This window comes from Loxodonta africana, chromosome X, assembly GCF_030014295.1.
Source record: "Loxodonta africana isolate mLoxAfr1 chromosome X, mLoxAfr1.hap2, whole genome shotgun sequence".
Taxonomy (NCBI): domain Eukaryota; kingdom Metazoa; phylum Chordata; class Mammalia; order Proboscidea; family Elephantidae; genus Loxodonta; species Loxodonta africana.
The window spans coordinates 112,805,002-112,816,218 of NC_087369.1; the positions used below are offsets into that span (position 1 = coordinate 112,805,002).

Here is an 11,217-nt window from a genome sequence, read left to right on the forward strand (position 1 = left end):
AAGGGAAATGTTTTTCGTTCTACTCAGCATAATTGCTCAAGAGAGAAAATTTTCCTTTGCCATCCCCTTGAGGTATGGATTTATTTCTAATTCACACTTAATACTCAGGGTGGAGCACTTTGTTTTTGTGTTTGTATTTCTGTGTGTAAACTTTTGATGTTACTTTATAATAGTAGTCTCATACAGTATTTGTCCTTTTATGATTTACATATTTCACTCAGCGTAACCTCCTCCAAATTCATCCATGTTTTGAGATGCTTCATGGAGTTTTCATTATTATTCATTGTTGCATAGTATTTCATTGTGTGTATGTACCACAATTTGTTAATCCATTCATCTGTTGACAAGCGTTTAAATTGTTTCCACTTTTTCTATTGTGAATAATGCTGCAATGAACATGGGTGTACATATGTCTGTTTGTGTCATGGATCTTATTTCTTTAGGGCATTGTGATCATTAAAAACTTAGGCTGGGCTATGATTCTCAGTGATTTGGCAGTTATAATGTAGCTTGGCAGTCATATAATGATGTAATCACCTCTATGGTGAAATCTGACATACTGTGATAGTCCACATGATAGGATCTGCTGTGAGTAGCCAATCAGTTGAAAGGGATTTTCCTTGCGAGTGTGACCTGCATCCAAAGAAGGTGGACTTTCTGGCAAGTCTCATGGGCTTTTGATTGCCCTGGATCATGCAGCTGGCTACTTTATCTGACCTCTGGTTCTTGGAACTTGAGCTAGCAGCTGACCTACCGATCTTGGGTTCACCAGCCCCTTCAGCTATGTGAGTTGGGAGAAGCCTTCAACCAAACACTTAGTAATAAACCTAACCAGGGATGTAAAAGATGTATACAAAAAAAAAAAAAAAAACTACTGTTAAGAAACCAACAAATACCTACTTAAATGGAAAAACATACCACGCTCTTGAATAGAAAGACGTATTCAAGAGGCTAGGATTTCCCAGCCTCTACAACGGCATGAGCAGCCTCTTTAAGACTCTATATGAGAGAGAGAGAGAGAGGCTTGTGATTGTTAAGGTTGTGTGTCAACTTGTCTGGGTCATGGTTTTCAGTGGTTTGGCAGTCATTTGATGTTGTGATCACTTCCATGATGAGTTTTGATATAATATGATTGCCTTCATGATGGAATCTGCCTTGAGTAGCCAAGCAGTTGAAAGGGAGTGGCCTGCATCAAATATACGTAGAGATTCTGGCAAAGCTCATGGGCTTTTGCTTGCTCTGGGTCTTGTAGGTGGCTCCTGTTCATCTGACCTCCAGTTCTTGGGGCTTGAGCTAGCAGCTTACCTGTTGTCTTGCCTGCCAATCTTGGGATTCATCAATCTTTGCAGCCTGTGAGCAAGAGCTCTTCTCTCTGACCTGCTGATCTTGGGTTCACCAGCCCCTGGACTACGTGAATTAGGAGAAGCCTCTATCCTGACCCACAGACTTGGGACGTTTCAGCCTCTACAACTGTGTGAGCCATTTCCTTGATATAAATCTCACTATATATTTATGTGCTTTACAGGTTTTGCTTCTCTAGAGAACCCAGCCTAAGACAATGCTTTACTGGTTCTGCTTCTCTAGACAACCCAGCCTGAGACAGGTATATATCTAGGAGCGGGATTGCTGGATCATATTGTATTTCTATTTCCAGCTTTTTGAGGAAGTGTCATACTGTTTTCCATTGTGGTTGTACCATTTTACATTCCCACCAGCAGTGCATACATAAGACTTCCAATCTCCCCACAACCTTGTCAGCATTTGTTATTTTCTGCTTGTTTTCTTGATTAGCGTCCATAATGTTGGGGTGAGATAATATCTCAGTGTAGTTTTGATTTGCATCTCTCTAATTGCTAATGATTTTGAGCATTTCTTCATATGTTTGTTAGCTGCCTAAATGTCTTCTTTGGTGAAGTGTGTGTTCATATTCTTTGATCATTTTTAATTGGATTTTTTTCTTCTCTTTTTTGTTGTTCAAGTGTTGAAGTTTTCTATAAATTTTAGAGATGAGACCCTTTCAGATATGTCATAGTCATTTATTTCCCAATCTGTAAGTTCCCTTTTTACTTTCTTTTGGAGAAGTCTTTTGTTGAGCATAAGTGTTTAATTTTTAGGCAGTTCCATTTTTCTAGCTCATCTTCTGTGTGTGCCTTTTTAGTTATGTTTAATATTCTATTTATGCCATATATTAGGGCCCCTAGCATTGTCCCTGTTTTTTCCTTCATTATCTTTATAGTTTTAGGTTTCGTGTTTAGGTCTTTGATCCTTTTTGAGTTAGTTTTTGTGTGTGGTGTGAGGAATGAGTCCTGTTTCATTTTTCTACAAATAGATATCCAGTTTTGCCAACATCATTTTTTAAAGAGACTGTCTCTTACCGATTTAATGGACTTTGGTTCTTTGCTGAAAAGCAGCTGTCCATAGGTGGATGGATTTCCGTTCTGGGTTCTCAGTTCTGTTCCATTGGTGTACATGTCTGTTGTTGTACCAGTACAACACTCTTCTGACTACCTTGGCTGTGTAGTAGGTTCTGAGATCAAGTAGTGTGAGGCCAACTACTTTGTTCCTCTTTAATAATGTTTTACTTATTCAGGGCCAGCTTCTCTTTTATATAAAGTTATTGATTAATTTTTCCACCTAGTCAAAGAATGCTGTTGGGATTTGGACTGGGATTGCGTTATGTCTATATATCACTTTGGGTAGTATTGACATTTTCACAATGTTAAGTCTTTCTATCCAAGAGCATGGTACGTTTTTCCATTTATGTAGGTTTTTTGGTTTCTTGCAATAGTGTTTTGTATTTTTTTGTATAAGTCTTTTACGTCCCTGGTTAGATTTATTCCTAAGTGTTTTATTTGGGGCGGGGGGAGGGAGCTATTGTAAATGGTATCACTTTCCTGATTTCCTTTTCAAAATTCTCTTTCTTGATTTAAAGGAATCAAACTGATTTTTCTATGTCGATCTTGTATCCTTCCAGTTTGCTGAGTCCTTCTATTAATTCAGTAGCTTTCTCGTGGAATCTTTTAAATTTTCTATGTATAGGACCATATTATCTGCAAATAGAAATAGTTTTATTTCTTTCTTATCAATTTGGATGCCCTTTATTTCCTTTTCGTGCCTTATTGCTCTCTCTAGGACTTCCAACACAATGTTGAATAAGAGTGACAATAAAGGGCATCCTTGTCTGGTTCCTGTTCTCAAGGGGATTTCTTTAAGAGTCTCTCTATTGAGGGTAATGTTGGCTACTGGTTTTCCCTTTATTATGTTGAGGAATTTCCCTTCTGTTCCTATTTTGGTGAGAGCTTTTATGAGGAATGGGTGTTGGACTTTATCAAATGCCTTTTCTTCATCGATTGTGATGATCGTGTGATTCTTTTCCTTTGTTTTATTTACGTGGATTATGTTTATGTGGTGGATTATGTTAATTGGTTTTCTGACGTTGAATCATCCTGCATATCTGGTATGAATCCCACTTGGTTGTGATGAATTTTTTTTATTTGCTGTTGAATTCTATTGGCTGGGATTATCGAGAATTTTTGCATTTATATTCATGCAAGATGTTGGTCTATAGTTTATTTTTTTTTTCTTTTCTTTGTCTGGCATTGGTATCAGGGTTACGCTCCCTTCATAGAATGAATTTGGGAGTATTCCTCCCTTTTCTATGTTCTGAAATAGTTTGAGGAGAATTGGTGTCAATTTTTCTCTTAATGTTTGGTAGAATTCGCCAGTGGCTTTCCTTTTGGGGGGGAGTTTTTATATGACCCCTTCAATTTCTTCTTTTGTTACAAGTCTGTTCAAATTTTCTACCTCAGTTTGTGTCAGGTAAGGTAGATAATGTCTTTCTAGAAATTTGTCCATTTTCTCTAGTTTTTCAAATTTGTTGGAATACTATATTTCATACTATTCTGTTATGATTCTTTTTAATTCAGTTGGTTCTGTTGTAATGTCACCCATCTCATTTTTTATTTTGGTTATTTGCATCTTCTCTTGTTTTTCTTTTGTCAGTTTGGCTAGTGGTTTGTTGATTTTATTGATCCTTTCAAAGAACCAGCTTTTAGTCTCATTGATTCTTTCTATTGTTTTTCTGTTCTCTGTTTCATTTATTTCTGCTCTAATTTTTATTTTGTTTCTTGTGCTGACAGTGGGCTTCTTTTGGTGTACTCTTTCTCTTTGTTCCAGTTGTAGGGTTAATGTTTTGATTCTGGCCCTTTCTTCTTTTTGTATGTGCGTGTTTATTGGTATAAATTGACCTCTGAGCACTACTTTGGCTGTGCCTCAAAAGTTTTGGTATATTGTGCTTTCATTCTTGTTTGATTGTAGGAATTTTTTTTTTATTTCATCTGTGATTTATTTTATTATTCAGTAGTTTAAGTAGGGTGTTATTCAGTTTCCATGTATTAGTTTTTTTTTCTTTGCTTTTCCTGTTATTGATTTATACTTTTGTAACATTTTGATCAGAGTAGATGCTTTGTATTATATTGATTTTTAAATTTGTTGAGGTTTGTTTTGTGGCCTACAATGTTGTCTATTCTAGAGAATGATCCATGAGCATTGGAGAAGAAGGTGCACCTTGCCAATGTTGAGTGAAATGTTTTGTAACTCTATGAAGTCCAGTTGGTTGATTGTGATATTTAGCTCTTCTGTGTCTTGGTTGAGTTTCTTTCTAGTTGTTCTGTTCTTAGCTTAGAGTGGTGTGTTAAACTCTCCTACTATTATTGTGGAAGTGTCTATTTCTCTTTTCAGGGCTGTTAATGTCTATTTTATGTACTTTGGAGCTCTGTCATTGATGCATATATATTTATTATGGTTATGTCCTCTTGGTGGATTGATCCTTTACTTATTATATAAAGTCTTTCTTGTCTTTTATGGTGGATTTTGTTTTTAAGTCTATTTTATCTGAGGTTAATATTGCGACTTCTGCTCTTTTTTTGGTTATATTTTGCTTGATGTTTCTTTTTCTAGCCTTTAAATTTTAATTTATTTATACTTTTGTGTCTGAGATGTGTCTCTTGCAGACAGCATATTGATGTGTCATTTTTTTTTACCCATTCTGCCACTCAGGTTAGCGCACTTTGGAGCCCCAGTATTAGGTGCGGAGGGAGATACTGTCCTATTAGACCCTCTTAGTTTTTTTTTTGTTGGGTAGGCCCTGGGCTTTTTTTTTTTTCAATGTACTCTTAGCTCTGTGAGTTGGTGACAAATGAAGCACAAGGTCATCTAATATGGAAAATTCCCTAGTAGAAAACTAGTTTTAGTTCTCTCCTTACATCTCTGGTTTTCTGATTTTAATAGCTCTCTTTTTTTTTAATTTTCAAGTACAGGCAGTCCTGGGATTACAAATGGCTTACTCATGTATAACCTGCAATTACAAACCAACCCCCTGAAGCCTATTATATTAAAAATTTGAGGTACATACTTTGTGACAAGCATCAAAACATTATTATTATTATTACTACTGTATTATTATTTAAAGATGTTTAAGTGTATCTAGAAGTTTTTAATTTTTTTATGCATAGAAAAGTACACTATATGCTATATACTAAGACCAACAATTGACTAACTGATGTTAGACATGAACTGTACCTAACCGCTCTGACTTAGGTACAAATTCTACTCCAAGGCAGACTTAGGCATGGAACTAGTACATAATCCAGGGACTGCCTGTATTTCTCACTCATTTGCTGGGTGATGAATGATTTTAAAGGGCTTTATAAAAACATATTCCATCCAGTATATTAAGTTACTTTCAAAGAAAGGGTAGGTGAGGATATGTGGTCCCCAATACCTTTTTTGGTGATGGTTTCTTATCCATTGCCCAAACCATTGCCCTAGAGTTGATTCCAACTCATACCAATCCTGTATATAGTACATAATAGAACTGCCCTATAGGGGCACAGTGGTTAAGTGTTTGGCTGCTAAGCAAAAGGTCAGCAGTTCAAATCCACCAGCTGCTCCTTAGAAAACCTATGGGGCAGTTCTACTCTGTCCTATAGGATCACTAAGAGTCAGAATTGACTTGATAGCAATGGGTTTTTGTTTTTATAGGGTTTTCATGGCTGTAATCTTCACAGAAGCAGACTGCCACATCTTTCTCCCATGGGGTGACTGGTGGATTTGAATTACTGACCTTGTGGTTAGCAGCTCATTGCTTAACCACTGTGCCACAAGGGGTCTTTAAGTACTCTTACACAGGGGCAAAACTTCAGGTTCCAGTTGTCTAGCATATCATTGTTGGCTATAGATGGACCAAAAGAACATGAACTAAACTTACTTTACATTCTTGGCTCAGCTCCTTTGCTATCGCCTTTACTGGCTATTAGTTCATTTGGTCCTCTACATTAATAAAGCCCACAGACTCTATTATTAAATGAATATGAAATTTAACATCTCTATAAAGGAATTTGTACTTCTTAAAAAGATCATTTATATAAAAATTTTTGTATTTCTTCAATAAACTTCACACATTAACTAGCTAATGATCTTGGGTGACTGACCTAACTCCTATGAACTTTATTTTCCTCATGTGAAAAATGGAAATATTAATACCAGCTGACATCACTTGATGAGTGTGAAGAACAAATGATGTGATAGTATATGAGAGTGTGTTTTGCAAACTGTAAGTATTATGATAACGCAAGGTGTTACTTCAGCTTTTTATCATAAAAGGGTATTTGCATCAAGTAGCTCTTAGCACCATTTTAAAAATCAGCAATGGTTAACTTTTTGTATTTTTGCCTTAACAGGTTGCATTCTTCCCCATTAACTAAAATTTTGGACTTGTTGTAGTACCTTTTCATGAGAAATTATCAATAACTATCTATGGGACTTTTACAACAAAATCTTATCTACTGCATTTGAACACATTTCATGAAGTAAAAATCATAATTACTTTCTTCAAGCATATGAAGCACATAAAGAAGACAAAGTGTCTAATCTACATATCCTGGACAGCGTATACCAACATTTACCAATCTTTTCATTCTATGCTATATCTCTTGTTGTCGTTAGGTGCCATCGAGTCGGTTCTGACTTATAGCGACCCTGTGTGCAACAGAATGAAACACTGTCCAGCCCTGCGCCATCCTCACAAATGTTGTTATGCTTGAGCTCATTATTGCAGCAACTGTGTCAATCCATCTCATTGAGCATCTTCCTCTTTTTTGCTGACCCTCTACTTTACCAAGCAAGATGTCCTTCTCCAGGGACTGATCCCTCCTGATAACATGTCCAAAGCATGTGAGACAAAATCTCCCCATCCTTGCTTCTAATGAGTATTCTGGCTGTACTTCTTCCAAGACAGATTTGCTCGTTCTTTTCGCAGTCCATAGTATATTCAATATTCTTCACCAACACCATAACTCAAAGGTGTCAATTTTTCTTTTGTCTTCCTTATCCATTGTTCAGCTTTCACATGCATATGATGTGACTGAAAACACCATGGCTTGAGTCAGGTGCACCTTAGTCTTCAAGGTGATATCTTTCCTTTCCAACACTTTAAAGAGTTCTTTTGCAGCAGGTTTGCCCAATGCAATGTTTTTCTTGATTTCTTGACTGCTGCTTCCATGGCTGTTGATTGTGGATCCAAGAAAATGAAATCCTTGACAACTTCAATCTTTTCACCATTTATCATGACATTGCTTATTGGTCCAGTTGTGAGGATTTATGTTTTCTTTATGTTCAGGTGTAATCCATACTGAAGGCTATTGTGGTCTTTGATCTTTATCAGTAAGTGCTTCAAGTCCTCTTCACTTTCAGCAAGGAAGATTGTGTCATCTGCAAAACAAAGATTGTTGATGAGCGTTTCTCCAATCCTGATACTATGCTCTTCTTCATATAATCCAGCTTCTCGGATTATTTGCTCAGCATACAGATTGACTAACTATGGTGAAAGGATATAACCGTGATGCACACTTTTCCTGCCTTTAAACTATGCAATATCCCCTACTTTTGTTCAAATGACTCCCTCTTGATCTACGTACAGGTTCCTCATAGTACAATGAAGTGTTCTGGAATTCCCATTCTTCAGAATGTTATCAGGAGCCAGTGACGTGCCCACGGAGGCAAGATGGTGACACTGACTGTAGTTATCAGCACAGATGACATCAAAATAGAGAACGGGCAGAGCACAGCCCAAAGCTGGGGCTGCCCCCTCTTACTCCCAAGCAGCAGGAGGACCTCCAGAGAGTCAGGAAGTACACCGTGGAGCACAGCATCAAAAGCATGCTGGTGAAGCAGACCACTGCACACCAGCAGCATCTCACCAACCTGCAGATGGTGGCTCAACAGCAGTGAGCGCTGGCCATCATTTGCTGGGTCTACATGGCCTCGATCTACTATGAGCTGGGGAAGGACGCCATCCACCAGGCCTTCCCACCCTTTGGGCCCATCAAGAGCATAGACATATCCTGGGAATCAATCACTATGACACAGAAGGGCTTTGCCTTCATGGAGTACAAGGTCCCAGGAGCAGCATAGCTGGCCTTGGAGCAAATAAATTCAGTGATGCTGGAAAGCTGAAACATCAAGGTGGGCAGGTCAAGCAACATTGGGCAGGCCCAACCTATCGTTGTCAAGCTGGCCGAGGAGGCATGGGCCTACAACCATATCTACCTGGCCTTGGTGCACCAAGTTCTCTCAGAGGATGAAATCAAGAGCATGTTTGAGGCCTTTGGCAAGATCAAGACTTGCATGCTGGCCTGGGACCACACAATCAGCAATCACAAGGGCTATGGCTTCATGGAGTAAGAGAAGACACAATCGTCCCATGACGCTGTGTCTTCCACGAACCTCTTTGACCTGGGTGGCCAGTATCTGCAGGTAGGCAAGGCCATCACCCCCACCTGCCATGCCTCTGCTCATGGCTGCCACATCCTTTCATTCTGTGCTATATAGCTCTGGACTTCTCAATTACTTGTGATACACCATGAATACCATTGGATTTTTTTGGGGGGGTGGGTAATGAATATATTCATGAATCATTCTTAAAATACCAACCTTACAAATAAAATTAGACACTTTGCATTGTGATTCCCCTACTTACATATGCTCATGCTGATAGATTATTCAAAGTGTATTCTAATGATAATGCACATTCTTAATTAAGCACACAACTTTCTTTATGGAGCAGAACTGATGAACTTGATGAAGCCAAAATGAATAACATGACAATTATAAGTTTTACCAGATTATGTTATGTATTTATTGTGTCATACATAACAAACACTGATAAAAGGGCAAACTAAAATTTAAAGAAGAAATTTGAAATTTGTTCTCCTCATTGTACTCCTGCTCTCAAAATACAGTACCCACAGGGTGATTTATTATCTCAAATAATTTCACTTCTGATCCTAAGGATATTGAGGTCTACCAATATTCAGAGACTAGAAGATCATTAGATATCTAATGAATCATATGTCTTTTAGAAGTGGCAATCTTTGGATAGACTATTCACTCCGAGACTTTATTGAACTCCCAAATGCATGTGTCTTAGTCATCTAGTGCTGCCATAACAGAAATACCACAAGTGGGTGGCTTTAACAAAGAGAAATTTATTTTCTCACAGTCTAGTGGGTTACAAGTCCAAATTCAGGGTATTGGCTCCAGGAGAAGGCTTTCTTTCTCTGTCGGCTCTGGAAGAAGGTCCCTGTTCTCAATCTTCCCATGGTTGAGGAGCTTCTCAGGCGCGGGGACCCTGGGCCCAAAGGACGCACTTTGCTCCTGGTGCTGCTTTCATGATAGTATGAGGTCCCCGACTCTCTGCTGCTTCCCCTTTCTTTTATTTCTTGAGAGATAAAAGGTGGTGCAGACCACACCCCAGGGAAACTCTCTTTACGCTGGATCAGGGAGGTGACCTGAGTAAGGGTGGTGTTACAATCCCACTCTAATCCTCTTACCATAAAATTACAATCACAAAATGGAGGATAACCACATAATACTGGGAATCATGACCTAACCAAGTTGACACATATTTTTTTGGGAGGACACAACTCAATCCATGACAGCATGTAAAGAAAAGCATAAACACAATCAATGTATCTACATGATAACAGTTAAAAATATTTAAAAAATAGGTGTTTTAAAAATAAGCATAGCTTCAAGCTATGAAGTTAAATTAAAAATAATGGAATTGAATTGCATTTGAACATATTTTGAAGAGGAAACAATTTTACTTAATTATGTTTAATGATGGTAGGATCAATAAGGTCCTCTATAAAAGTAAAAAAAAAATTAAACGAGCTCCTATTTTTAAAATACGTAATCTCATTCAATTTAATCCAATAGATATTTATTAAGTGTTTGTTGTTGTCAGGTGCCATTGATTCGGTTCTGACTCATAGTGACCCTATGCACAACAGAACGAAACAATGCCTGGCCTGAGCCATCCTTACAATCGTTGTTATGCTTGAGCTCATTGTTGCAGCCACTGTGTCAATCCATTTCATTGAGGGTCTTCCTTTTTTCTGCTGACCCTGTACTCTGTCATGCATGATGTCCTTCTCCAGGGACTCATCCCTCCTGACAACAAGTCCAAAGTATGTAAGATGCAGTCTCGCCATCCTTGCTTCTAAGGAGCATTCTGGTTGTACTTCCTCTAAGATAGATTTGTTCATTCTTTTGGTAGTCCATGGTATATTCAATATTTTTCGCCAACACCACAATTCAAAGGCGTCAATTCTTCTTCGGCCTTCCTTATTCATTGTCCAGCTTTCACATACACTTGATGCTATTGAAAATACCATGGCTTGGGTCAGGCTCACCTTAGTCTTCAAGGTGACATCTTTGCTCCTCAACACTTTAAAGAGGTCCTTTGCAGCAGATTTGCCCAATGCAATGCATCTTTTGATTTCTTGACTGCTGCTTCCATGGCTGTTGATTGTGGATCCAAGTAAAATGAAATCCTTGACAACTTCAGGCTTTTCTCCATTTATCGTGATGTTGCTCATTGGTCCAGTTATGACGATTTTTGTTTTATGTTGAGGTGCAATCCATACTGAAGGCTGTGGTCTCTGATCTTCATTAGTGCTTCAAGTCCTCTTCACTTTCAGATAGCAAGGTTGTGTCATCTGCATAACGCAGGCTGTTAATGAGTCTTCCTCCAATCCTGATGCCCTGTTCTTCTTCATATAGTCCAGCTTCTCGGATTATTTGCTCAGCATACAGACCGAATAGGTATGGTGAAAGTATACTACCCTGATGTACAACTTTCCCGACTTTAAACCA

At 38.2% G+C, this 11,217-nt stretch overlaps 1 pseudogene; it reads left to right on the plus strand.

Annotated features, from left to right (window-relative positions):
* Positions 1-8,062: 8,062 nt before the first annotated feature.
* LOC100657006 (poly(U)-binding-splicing factor PUF60-like) lies at positions 8,063-8,902 on the plus strand (annotated as a pseudogene).
* Positions 8,903-11,217: the final 2,315 nt, after the last annotated feature.